Source organism: Quercus lobata, chromosome 4, assembly GCF_001633185.2.
Source record: "Quercus lobata isolate SW786 chromosome 4, ValleyOak3.0 Primary Assembly, whole genome shotgun sequence".
Classification (NCBI taxonomy): domain Eukaryota; kingdom Viridiplantae; phylum Streptophyta; class Magnoliopsida; order Fagales; family Fagaceae; genus Quercus; species Quercus lobata.
In genome coordinates this window covers 79,171,274-79,185,617 of record NC_044907.1, presented here as the reverse complement: position 1 = coordinate 79,185,617, position 14,344 = coordinate 79,171,274, and positions in this window count along the sequence as shown.

Genomic DNA, 14,344 nt, shown 5'->3' with positions numbered 1-14,344 from the left:
TTACGCTTAGGTGCCGTAGACAAGACTATCGTAAACAAATAGAGAGGGAGAGAAAGAATGACAATCAGAAAAGTCCCAAGCAGTTTCAAAATATATAAAGTATATTGAAAAGAAGTACGTATGCATGGGAAATGCATGAACATGTGACATGCAAAAGAAATTGCATCATGGGCTCAGTCCAATCCAAACCTATCAGCACATATACATATAGCATACATCTAAATGCATGACAATATCATTATAATGCTAATGTGATGCAATGTATGAGGTTTTAAACTCATTTAAGTGAAAATCCATCCCAAAATTTTAGTGAAACCTTATCAATTTTGAAAAACCCCAAAAATTTTCAAAAACCCTAAAACCTAGGTTTCAAAACATGAAATGCATGAATGAGAAAGGATTAAAAGCTTACCAAGTAAAGAAAAACTTGAAAAAGCTTGAAGAATCCTTGAGAAACCAAGATTGGAGTGAGATTTGAGTGTTTTGGGAGAGAAAACAGAGAAGTATCGAGAGAGAGATCGAAGGAAATGAGAACCGGATCGCACAGGAGGCTTATATAGGACAAGCAGTAAATTTCGACAGATGCAGGTATCGAGAGCTATCGAGGTATCTGTCAAGGAGGTGTCGAGGAAATGCTCATCGACAGCTAAGGTGTCGAGGAACAACTCATCAAAATCAAGAACAGAAACTCGATCGATCCACCAGGTATCGAGAAGCTGTCAAGGATGCAGACTCAATCTCGATCGATCCACTAGGTATCAAGGTGTTGGAGAGATTGCGATAAGAAAAAAGCTTAGGAAGCTCGACAGATAGCTAGTTATCAAGGAAGTGTCGAGCCAGCTTTTAAAAGCAGTTTTTCGAGATGTGAAAAACACAAACATGAACGCAATCCAACATGCAACTCAACCAACAATCCAATCAACATATTAAGCTCTCAAAAACATCTTTCAAATAAAATTTTAAGCACATGGATCTTCAAAAAAACACACACACACACTAAACAAGTCTAACTAATTTTATATTTCAAAAACAAGTCAAGATAGTTTAGTGAGCATACACTGATACATGTAAAACCTCGTGATGGCCAAATCACATTGTACTTGCACATATATCAAGAATAGCAAAGAATATTGCATGTTGTGTGTGAAAAACATCGTAAGATTGTATAAGTGTATGCATGTTATGACGATTTGAGATATGAGAAAATCACTTTAACTCACACACAATCATAACTGCTTGATGGGGACTATCACCTTTAAGGTACATCCTATAACTCCCACATCTCCTAGAATACACGCTTGCAATCATATTTAAAACATTTTTAATCTTTTTGCTTTTGATTTTTCTTTTCATATTTTTCTTTTAAGCATATCATGCATGGGTATCTTAGAGACAGAAAAGAAATACCCAATGATATTTGACATTTTAATTTTGCTATGCCTAAGCATACAAATGTCATTGATACTGCACTTTTACTATGCCGAAGCATACAAATGTCTTATTATGATTGGCGGGCAACAGTAGTGAGATGGTTATCAATGCCTTTCTCTTAGGAATTTTTAGTCCTTCCCGTCAAAAAGAGTGATATGAGTGTTAAGTACAAGAGACAAACTAATCTTACTCATCACAAACAAGAGTCACAAAACTCACTTACTTAGTTGTGCACAGAGATACTCATCTAAGCTACAAATGATACAAAGTTTAGAAGACTTTGTTTCAATGGCCATCCAAGGTATACAAGTACCAATGTACACAAAACACATACTGTTTTTGTATTTTTCTGATTTTTCAAATTTTTTTTATTTATTTTTATATGAAAAACAAAACAAAGCAAAAACTGAAAAATAACCAAACAAAAACATGTTAAACAACCAAAGCATAAAAACTAGATGCAGATGCATGAGGAAGAAAGAAAAAGAGAGGAAGATCATCCTATGTAGATAACACCAATGTTTTGACGAAGGAATTCAAAGCGTTTACTGTCAAGAGGTTTGGTAAACAGGTCAGCCTTCTGATCATCGGTGTGAATAAACTCAAGAGTGAGAGTACCATCTTCGACAAGCTCCCTAATGAAGTGATGTCGAATCTCTATGTGTTTGGTTTTAGAATGTTGAATCGAATTCTTAGAGATGTTAATGGCACTGGTATTGTCACAATAGATAGTGAGATGTTCTTGACAAATACCATAATCATGGAGGAGTTTTTGCATCCATAGGAGTTGGGTGCAACAGCTACCAGCAGCAATGTACTCAGCTTCTGCAGTGGATAATGAGATGGAGTTCTACTTTTTACTCATACAAGAGACAAGATTATTACCCACATAGAAACAACCCCCTAAAGTACTCTTTCTATCATCAGCATTCCTAGCCCAATCAGCATCAGAGTACCCAGCTAGGACATCACTTGTGTCCTTGCTGTACCATACACTAAACTCAGCAGTGGTTTTGACATACTTTATGATTCTCTTTAAAGCAGTCATATGGGACTCTTTAGGATTAGCCTGATATCTAGCACACACTCCTACACTGTAACTAATGTCAGGTCTACTAGCAGTAAGGTAAAAAAGACTACCTATCATGCTTCTATATAGAGAAGGATTAACACTTTTACATAACAAGTCAACAGTGAGTTTAACATTTGGGCTCATAGGAGTTTTGACAGAGCTAGCAGATTCTAAACCAAAATTTTTCACAAGATTCTTAGAATATTAGATTGAGATAAGAATATACCTGAATCTTGTTGACGAATCTGCAACCCAAGGAAGTGAGTCAGCTCTCCAATCATGCTTATCTCAAACTCGGCCTGCATGAGTTTTGAGAAACCATGAGCAAGTTTATCCTTAGTTGATCCAAAGATGATGTCGTCAATATAGACTTGAGCAAGTATCAGCTTGCCATCTTCTCTTTTGATGAAAAGAGTCTTATCAGCCTTTCCTCTTGTGAACCCGTGTGACACCAAATATTGTGTAAGCCGATCATACCAAGCTTTGGGGGCTTGCTTTAGCCCATAGAGTGCTTTCTTGAGGTACAGTACATGATCTGAAAAATGTGGATCAATGAATCCTTTTGGTTAAGCCACATAGACATCTTCTTTGAGCAGTCCATTTAAGAAAGCAATCTTTACATCCATCTGATAAAGCTTGAATTTCAATTGGCAAGCCAAGGCAAGAATAATTCTGATGGATTCCATACGAGCAACTGGAGCAAAGGTTTCATCATAGTCTACTCTTTCCATTTGTGAGTATCCTTGAGTTACAAGTCGAGCCTTGTTGCGGATCACATTGCCCTCCTCATCAGTCTTATTGCGAAATATCCACTTTGTGCCGATGATGTGTTCACCCTCCGGTCTGAGCACCAAAGTCCAGGCATCATTCCTCTAAAACTAAAGTAGTTCATCATGCATTGCTTCAACCCAACTTTCATCCTGAAGAGCTTCTTCAACCTTAGTGGGTTCAACCTGTGACAAATAACAAGAATAAGACACAAAGTTAGCAACACATTTATCAACTGTTCGTTTCCTTAATGTGAGCTCATTCAAATTTCCCACAATATCTTCTAGAGGATGATTTAGTTTAATCCTTGAGAAAGGTCCTTTCTCCTTATGGGATTCAAAATCTGGTGAAGTGGTTATATCTGTTGAATCTTCCACAATACTAGGAGTAGCTGGAGTGTTAGGAGATGCAGGTTCTTGTTCAACAATTTCTTGAACTTCCCTAGGCTCAGGAGGAAGAATTTCTTTAGTGAACTTTCAGCTATGCTGAACTAAAGACAGCTACAGAAGATTTTAGTCCTGATAATTAATAAGCTTGGAGAGGATGGATTTGGACCCGTATATAAGGTAGGTCCTTGTTCTAATTAAAACTTTAGTGGCTGAACCCAACCCATTGCCTTCAAGTTGACTGTCTGATATAAGTTTAAGGCTGCTATACATCTGTCTCTATTTCCATGCGATAAAACTTATCAAATCACAGATTGCAACATCTCCCTTTTCTTTTTGTTTCATACTTATTTTTTTCCATTTATTTTAATTTTACTTTTTTTGTGAGTTTGCATGGCTCCTTACAAGTATATCTTGTTCCTGTGATGGGTGGGAAGCTAGCATTTGCAATTATTGTAGAAGTAAATTGATCAAAAATATACGAAGATTCATAACCTCATATACATAAGCCCTTTTCTATTTCTTGTACTAGTTCTAATGCACATGCATCTTCACGTTCATCAAAAAAAACTTTAGTTAGAGTAAAAAGTTATTCAAAGTTACTTATCAAAAAAATATTTATTCAAATTAAGTTCTTAATGAAATGAATGAGCCTATTTTCTAGTAATCTTCTGACTCAGGCAATTTTCCCAAATTCAAACCTTTCTAATCTGCCATATCGTAAAATCTGTAACACTTTTTTTTTCCCTTTATTTGGCCCTGGTTGCACATTCAAACCTTTCAATGCAACTTGTTCTCTACACTTGGTATACTTATAAAAGAAAGCATCGTATATTGAAATGAGGTCCATTTTTTATTCCACTATGGCACTATATCTCAATTTCAAGAAGTGAATCTGTAAAATCACTGATTTAGAGAAAACTACTTATAAACCCTAAACTTTAACAATTTACATATAAAACCTCGTATTTTATCAAATGTTTCAGTTATCCCCTGCTGTCCATATTTCCTATGCTGTCGTTTACTTACATGAGTCCAAAATGGTGCATTTTGGTAAGTCCAAAATAATGTCGTATTTCCCTTTTTTGTTTTTGTTTTAAGTTTATGAGTTGTCATTTTTGTGTGACATTAATCTTTGTAAAACGCCATTGTTTAGGAACATATGTTTGTAAAACGCCGTTGTTCAAAGATCAAGGTGTACATTGAAACATTTTTAAAGTTTAGGGGTTTAATTGCAATCAACCCAAACTATAATGTTTAAAATGTAATTTAGTCATAAAACTCTCTCAAAAAAAAAAATGTAATTTAGTCAAATATAATTATTGGACACACATTCTAACTAGTCACACTCCAAACAAATTACGCTTAAAATGATGCATTGATGATTCCATAAATTTAATATCCTCTTGGATGGTTTAAAGCTTGAGCAGTTGTCTAAGAAAAAATTTTAAAAATGGACTGGACTCTGCGTTAATTAGATTTGATATTAATGGGCACTATTAGATGAGTAATTACATTTTGTGGAGGGTATAGCATTTTTAATTAGTCATAACATTTGGCTTGAATAAAGGATTTCCTAAATGTTTTACTATTAGGATTTAGAAGATTCTGACCAAATAATTGAAGTAATAAGAAAACAAGATTATTATTATTATTATTTGTTACTAATTTAATTGCTAGGAGGTAGGAGCATCAAATAACGCTCTTATTTTTATTTTTTATTTTTTACAATTTGTCTGGTTGTTTACCTTATCTATGAAAGGGGATCCAAAAGATTATCTTTTTTTGTTGTTAATAGTTTTCTTACTGTATTGAATGTATCATTGGAGGGAAAACACTCTAGAAGGCAAAGTTTATTTATTTATTGGACAAGGTTTGGCTTCAACCACCAATAGGAATATGACATATGTCCCGTTATGTGCAATGCATATGACTCATTTGGTTGGTTGGGTTAAGTGAGTCATTTACATTGCACATGACAAGACAAATGTCATTTTCCTATTGATGGTTGGAGCCTAAGGCTCCAAACATATTTAAAGCCAAACCTTTTCTTTATTTTTTTATTTTTTATTTTAAAAATTGACGTTTTGTACCAAATGAAGGAAATCCATGCTTTGAAGAACATTTACATTGGGAAATGTGGTCATCCCTGCTCATACGTTTCATATGAATGGTAGGAGGCATGAAATTTTTTATTTTTTATTTTTTGAGAAAAGGAGGCATAAAAGAGAAAAGGAGGCATAAATTTGAAAATGATTAAATTGGACATACATCTTCACAGTGTAGATAAACATAAAGTAACTACAATGTTCTGAGTTTTATCCTTATAATTGTATATATAAATGGATATTATGTTATTTTCTTTTACATTGTTTGACTTGAGCCATCAATAAGATAATAAGTGTAGATTACATATATTAAGACATCCATCCTAATTGGTCAAACTCCCATTTTTAATTTACTTTAATGGATTAAATTCATATGTAGTAATGTAGATGTGTAATTATTTTAAAAATATATATGTATATTTTTTAATATTTTGTTTGTACTTTGTATTAGGGGACACTCAATGATGGGAAAGTAATTGCTGTGAAGCAACTATCTGTAACATCACACCAAGGAAACAAACCAATTCATAACTGAGATTGCTATTATATCTGCTGTGCAACACCGTAACCTTGTGAAGTTGCATGGATGTTGCATTGAGGGAGATAAACGACTCCTTGTGTACGAGTATCTAGAGAATAAAAGTCTTGATCAAGCATTATTTGGTATGTGTAAGCATCTTTGCAGTTGCTATACATGTATAACTATTTATTTATACCATGTAGATTAAATCTGTATGCTTGCATGAGACAGGAAATAGAACTTTGAATCTCGATTGGTCAACACGCTTTGATATATGCCTGGGTGTAGCAGGAGGTTTAGCTTATCTTCATGAGGAGTCACAACTTCAAATTGTTCATAGAGATGTGAAGGCTAGTAATATCCTTCTTGACTTTTATCTCGTCCCCAAAATATTAGACTTTGACTTGGCCAAGCTTTATGATGATAAAAAGACCCACATAAGCACCCGTGTTGCAGGGACCATGTAAGACCCTAGAGGCATAGTGTGTCACCTTGTCTCTTTGAATTACATAATCCTTTTATTTTATTTTATTATTTTTTAGTTATGTTAGTACTAAACTTTGCGTGTGATTATTACTGATATAGTGGGTACATTGCACCGGAGTATGCCATGCGTGGGTACCTTACAGAGAAGGCTGATGTGTTTGCCCTTGGTGTTGTGGCTCTTGAGATTGTCAGTGGGAGGCCAAATGCTAACTCGAGCTTGGAAGAAGAAGAGATATATCTGCTTGAATGGGTATGCACAGTATTTTTGTGTTCCATATATTTATGATCTTTCTATAATTGGATGGATTTTTTTCCTTCAAAAAGTCAGTAGCATTTTTTTTTTCATCTGGACATGTGTTTTGTGTTTGTGACAGTCATGATCCATCCATAACAATATATTTTTTACTCCTGCCAAAAGTTGAAGTACCATTAAAACCTGGATCATAACTTATCAGAAATAAATAATTTTTTTTCCAAAAAATAAATAGATAAAAATGAAGAGGAAAGTTTGGACGTCCAAAGGAAGCCGAATAATTTTAATTGCTAATTTAGTGTATTTGAAAATAAGTCCACTTTGCAACTTAACAGGAAATGAAATGAGCCTCCATACCCAAACCTACCCTAGTAAGAGCCTACTTTTTGTGTGACCAACATTATGTAATAGCCTCTTTCAAAATTATTTCATTAATTCCAAGATAAAACTTAAGTCTTATTTTGTTTGGTTAGTTCTTATCTATTCATAATTCTGTAATGATCATGATTTTGAACTTTACACTTTCTTTGATATTGAAGAATGTGTTAATCTTGATTTATCACTCATCCATATGTCCCAAAACATTTAAATTAGAGGTCTTAAAATAGATTGATTGTTAGATTCACAAAATGAGCCTATGGATGAGTTTAGGGAAAAGAACTGGATTTTATCTAGATCCCCTGTAAAACATGGTTGTCTTATTCATTCAAACAATTAGAATACTCACTACCAATACATTTATACTTCATTATGAAACCTTAGACTCATTGAAAGTTCTAAGCCATTGGATTACTCACTTCTACCTCTTCTGTACCATATTCTGAACCTATAGAAAGTTGATTCACTGAAACAAATGGATCACTCCCTGCCACCACCATGATACAATATTGTAAAGCTGCTCTTGTAACACACATCTTTCTCAGGCTTGGAAGTTGCATGAAAACAACTATGAAGTTGACCTTGTGGACTCTACATTATCAGAATTCAATGAGGAAGAAGTAAAACAACTGATAGGAGTATCTCTTTTGTGCACTCAAGCATCTCCAACATTACGGCCATCTATGTCGTGTGTGGTGGCAATGCTTTTGGGGAGATATTGAAGTAAGCATTGTAACTTCAAGGCCAGGATATTTGACTGACTGGAAATATGATGATGTGACCAACGTTACAACTATGAGTGGGGGTGCAACTATAGGAACCGATACTAGCTATTACAACTCATTATCAGCAAGTGCAAGCATGGTAGGCGATGTAGGGAATTCACCAGGAAATGCTTCTAAACCTATGCTTGGTGAGATTATCAAAGAGGGCCGATGAGAATTAGTATTTTTTTTTTTTTCAAAAGTTTTCTGGTGTGTAAATAAAGACACTTTTGTGTATTCTCCAAGTCGTAGCTAGTTGTAAATTTATTTATATAATCTAAGATGTTATTGCTTAGTATGAATTTTTCAAAATTCCTTTTGTAAGTTTTACACCGTAATTCCTTACGTTTTATGGCATGGCGTAATTTGCTTCATGTTGTGACTGAAACACTATCAAATTTAAGCAGGCACTATTCAAGAAGCGATACTTTCACATGGAGATTAACTTGGGTGAAGTTCTTATTAAAAGGAGAATAACTATCTCACTTATTATTCATCAAGGTGAAATGGAAAGTATACAAAAATACTATATAATACATACTTAATATTGAGCGTGAAGGCTGATACGCTTAGTATTAGGCGGGAAAAAGCTAGTTTGGAAGAATTTCCTTTTACGCATTATATTGCGTAGTCAAACTATCCACATGTATTTTTAAAACAAGCTACATGACTCATTAAATAGGTCATGAGACTAAAGCTTCGTTTATTTTGAAGTAAAATATTTTCAGGTATTTAGTATGACAAGTAAAATTTTTCAAGCAAACCACAAAAGCCGATGGCTTAGCACTGGACCACTAGAAGCGGCAATCAAAGTAGTGGCTCTAACAACTAGACTACTGAAGATCACCGTTGGAATGGTATCTTCGGTGATCAGATTGCCAACACCAGTCGACAAAATGGTGTCTTTGGTTACAAGACCTCTAGCACTGGTTGTGATGTGTTGCCTCTGGCCATAGGACCGCCAACACTAGTCGACAGTGCGGCATCTTCGGCCATCAAACCGCCAGCACCAATTGTCAGTGAGGCATCTCCTGCCACCAGACCATTGATGTAGAGTCATTGGCCACCAAAGCGTCGGCATTGATCGCGGAATGGAGTCACTAGACACTAGACTAACAACACCGGTCGTTGGAGTGGTGTCTCCCAACCATCAGACTAGATGACCTCGCAACCAAATGGGGGAGGGAAGCTATTGTATGTTTTTGGAAATTATTTTACCAAACTTTTAAAGGTAAAACATTTTACAACTTTTTTTAAATGATTTTATGGTCAACCGAAAATATGTTACAAGTTTGACTATATTTTACCTGCAAACAAGCACCTAAAAAAGGGAAAACATTTTACTTCAAAACAAACAGAGCATAAAGTACACATGGATAGTTTTATCAATCATCATGTAGTGGATTAGAGGAATTTTTCTCCAAACTAATTTAGAGGTAAACTTTTTCAATTAGTCAACACTTGACATCAAGAGTGAGTGAGGCTAAAGTATGAAAACAAGAAGATAACCGATTAGTGATGGTTAAACTACACATTTCATATGGCAGTTAACTAAGCTAATTGGAGAGTACCGCCAAGTAAGGCATCTAACCCTAATATTTAAGCTTTGTTGGCGTGTGAGACATGGTCGAGTATGTTAGATAGTCACAGGCTCCATTCAACTGAAACTTATAAGGAATTTTAGGGTCATATTTTTATGTAATTGACATATCTTATGACAAAATGCACTTTACGTGAAATTGGGGATACCTAGCTCAAGAAAAGCTAAATTTGCACGTCTTGATACCTAGCTCGACACCTTCAATCTATCAAGGTTTAATGAACCTCGATACCTATCTCAATCTATCAAGTTGACGGATTTCATAATATAGCCTGCAATATTTGGATTCTAATTGGCTATTGTTTATGGGATTGTGTAAACCTAATAGGAATAGGAAAGCTCATTTAAAAGGCCCATTAAGCTCCTATTTAAATAAGGTGGTAGAGAAAGAATACCCTAACCCTAGAGAGTTTCATAAGGTTTTCTTATTGAGATCCTAACCTCCATCTTTTGAACTTGTGAGTTCAGAAAGTAGAAGAAAAAGATCTTGTAGCTAGTGTGCACTTTCAGGTTCTGTACCAAGCAAAGTCTATGGCACCAACAATTGAAGATCTTATTGGTGTTTTTATGTGAACATACTACAAATCAACTACAATAATCAAAATGGTTGTTATGGAGTTAGTCACGTACTGGGCTTCATGTAAAGCTGTTAGACATAGATTGAAGATTTGTGCAAAGCTAAGAAGTCTTCTATAAGATCAAGTCCAATTGAGAATTGGAGTGCAGATTCAACTGTAATTGGCACTTTAGGATAGACTGGGTAGGGGTAAAATTCCTTGTACTTGTAATCTTTTGATTTTGATTAGTAATTCTTGAGAGTAGTGATCTGAAAATCACCTGATGAGATTTTTTCCTTATGAATGTTTTCCCCATTAGTCAACAAATGACCATATCAAATTTATTTTCCATTGCACTCTAGATTATTTGATGATTTTTTGTGCCTCCACATTATTTGCATATAATTTAATCTAATCAACTTAGGTGATTGAATTAATTTACTGGGGTCTATATATAACCCAACAAGGAATGAAGAGATTTAATTTCCCACACAATCTTGTGTTGTATTCAAGTTACACCAAAGAAGGATACTACTTGATTGGCTACCAATAACTTTGATCTACAAGAATTCTTGGTGTGTTAGGCCCAGGGAAGCAAATTAGAGAAATAATTCCTAGTAGAACACTTCACTAGATCTAGTCTCATTCAATCCTATAAAGAGAGCTCTCTACAATCTACATCACGTAAAGGGTAAAAAATAACTATCTAAAACTTTTTGAGTTTACAAAATGATAGAGAAAAAGAATTACAGTTTTGGTCCTTAACTCTCCCTAATTTCGGATATAATAAAATGAGAAAAAGAATACATGTAGTTGACCCTAAATAGTATATTAGAGCATTCACATCCACGTTACTAAAAAAATACATATTTTACAATCTAAAAAGCTACTTTACCTATTTTACCAACTCATTTAATAATATAACCAACATCCCATTTCTTATTTTTACATACAACATAATAAAATAAAATAAAATAATAGAGAGAGAGAGAGAGAGAGAGAGAGAGAGAGAGAGAGAGAGAAAGAATGAGAGAGTCAAAGTGAAGAGAAGAGAGAGAAGTGAGAGTATGAAATAAATACAAACTTGCTTTCACAATTGCTAAAAACTTTTAGCAATATACACCCATGTAAAGCTTAATTTGAGAGTGTGTGTTGCTAAAATAGCCATTTTGGGGTTTTACACCCCAATACTAATGCTCTTAAAAACATTAGTATCAGGTGTCCCAAATGCTAAATTTTTGGCATTTGGCATACCAAACACCAAAAACCAGTCCTCATTAGATGTGTCAAATGCCCAAAATAAAATTGGCATTTGCTACAGTACTGCTCTATCAATGGCACTATATGATCATATGTTCTTCTTCTTCTCTTCTCTCACCCATCACCCTCTATCTCTCTCTCCTCTTTAAAGTCATTTGAGGACTCTTTAACTATAGATATAGCTATATATAGTCGCAACTTCATCCAAAGAAGATCCGAAAGAGCATGATAAGGAATATAAAGAAGATAAAATTACCATACACTGATGGACATCTAAAGAGGAGAAATTATAATCCACAAGGACCACAACTATACCTCAGTCATTATAACTTCTACTGAGCAAGTAATTTTCACAATGATAAAGTGATAAAGTGAAATAAATAAATCAATATTTTTATTGGTTTGTTTATATTATTTTAATGAATTAGTTATATTATTTTAATGTCTTAATCCTAAAATAGAAGATATGATGTAGAATTTTTTGTAAAGTGGTGTGTTAAAATAGATAAAATAGGTTTTAGTGTATTAAAATGACATTTGAAATAGCACAGCTGATTAATAGTTGCTCTTAAGACAATTGTTAATAAATCATTTTAGGAAAGTTTTGGCACAACTTTCATGAAAAATATGAAGAGCCGTTAAAATAATTAATCATTTTTTCCATAAAAATTTATTAAAATAGTTCCTAAACCAATGCCTTTATGGAATCCCTTCACATTTTCCTTTAAAAAATCAAGAAAAGTTAATATTTTAATAGGAAAATATAGAATAAAATAGATAATCTGATGTGTGATGTTTTGAAAAATAAATATGTAAAATAAAAACGTAGGTTTTTACGTTAAAATATAATGAAAAAAAAATTTGCAATGCAAATGATCTTAAGGGTCATGATGATCAAGTCTTGAGACATGCACAAATAAATGAGGGAAAACGTAAACGGATGCCCTGAGAGTATTAATTTAAGAAAATTTTTTTATGGGAAAAGGAAAAAAAAAAAAAAATTTGTTTTGACGTTTTTTTATATTTTTTATAAAAGTTATGTCAAAATTTTCCTAAAATGGTTTTATTAACAATTGTCTTTTTTTTCTTTTTTCTTTGCTGAATAACTACTTTATTATTCAAAAAACTCAACCTGAAACAAGGGAGAAGCAAAAGATTGGGCTTGGAACCATCTCTAACAGAGGCCTGAAATACATGAGATCGAAGGCAAATTGAAGATGAGAATCGGCCCAGACTAGTTTACAAGAGCTGCTCATTGAGCAAACAAATGTGTAGATACATTACCAAAGTAATTAACAAAATAATTAACTGACCTAGACCAGTTTATAAGAACTGCCCAACGGGCGAACAAATGTGCAGATACATTCCCTTTCTATGAATAAAAGAAAATTCAACATTTGAAAAGCAATTAACAAAGTACAAAAAGTTAATATAACTCATAAAAAAAAACAAAAACAAGGTCAATGCCAACGAGTCATGACTAGAGAAGAGAGCCTAGATGCCAAGTTGTGAATAATGCCTTATAAGTTATGAAAGTTCAAAAACGTGTACAAAAACACCTTTGAACGTTTAGACCCCCAAATAACAACTTAATCAATTCAAGCAATATGTCAAACAACTAGTGTGCGGAAACTTAACATATGCTATCAAACGAAATTGATTAAATACTATCTAAGCCATAACAGATTAATATCCACAGCAGATAAATAAAAAGGCAAAGATAGAGAGGAAGGAAGATGCAAACACAAAGACAACACGCGATGTGTTATCGAAGAGGAAACCGAAGCCCTCGGCGAAAAACCTCTCCGCCGCCCTCCAAGCGGTAATCAATCCACTAGAAAATATAGTTGGGATACAAGGACAGCAATAGACCCTCCAAGCCTAATCTACCCAGTGCACCTAAGCCCTCCAAGCTTCTTGCTCCAACGAGGTTACGCCGAACCTTTTTCTTTTCTAGCTTCCCGGATTCCGCTACTAGACCGTAGCATCAACCAATGAAGATTGGTTCCTTCCTAACTGCTTCCCAGAAATCCAAACAGCAGTCTCACAATGATGATGATGGTGAGAACCTGGTTTGGTATAAAGCCTCTCAAGGATTTGACAATGGAGAGGAAGAGAGTTGAGGAATTTGAAGAGTCTCTAAGGTATAGATTGTGTGTGAATCAATCTAGTTTTTTTCTAGGGTTTCTCTCTCAAAATTCTCTCTGGAAGCTCTCTTTCAATCGTGGGTAATAGGGGTATTTATACTGGAGTGGAGAGGAATGTGAAACGTCAGGATTTTACAAAACAGGGGTGGCTCGCGGCTTGACCTCGCGGCTTGACTAAGTCGCGAGATCCAGTCGCAAGATAACCGTATGGCCAGTTGTCCTGTTTTGTCCTGTAGTGCTCCAGCTAGCATGACTGTTCATCTTCCAGTATGCTTGGCACGTGTGCAGCTTCTGGCGGCTTGCAGCCGCGAGTCACCCGCGAGTCCCAGCCGCGACACTCTGTTTTCTTGCACACTCTTGAGCAAACTTCACTCTATCTCACTCACTACCCTTACATCAAACCCACCTAAATACAGGGTTACTAAATGCTGAATTACAAGCAAATTTGGCACGGAATAAAGCCAATTAGATGGTTGAATAAATTCAACCTTACAAGTTATACAACTTATACTTACTAGCTACCAAGTTGCCACCAATAGGGTCCGGTTTGTGAATCTCGAGCTACCAAGTTGCCAATAGCTAAGGGCGCCAGTGGGGCATGATGTAGTGTTCTA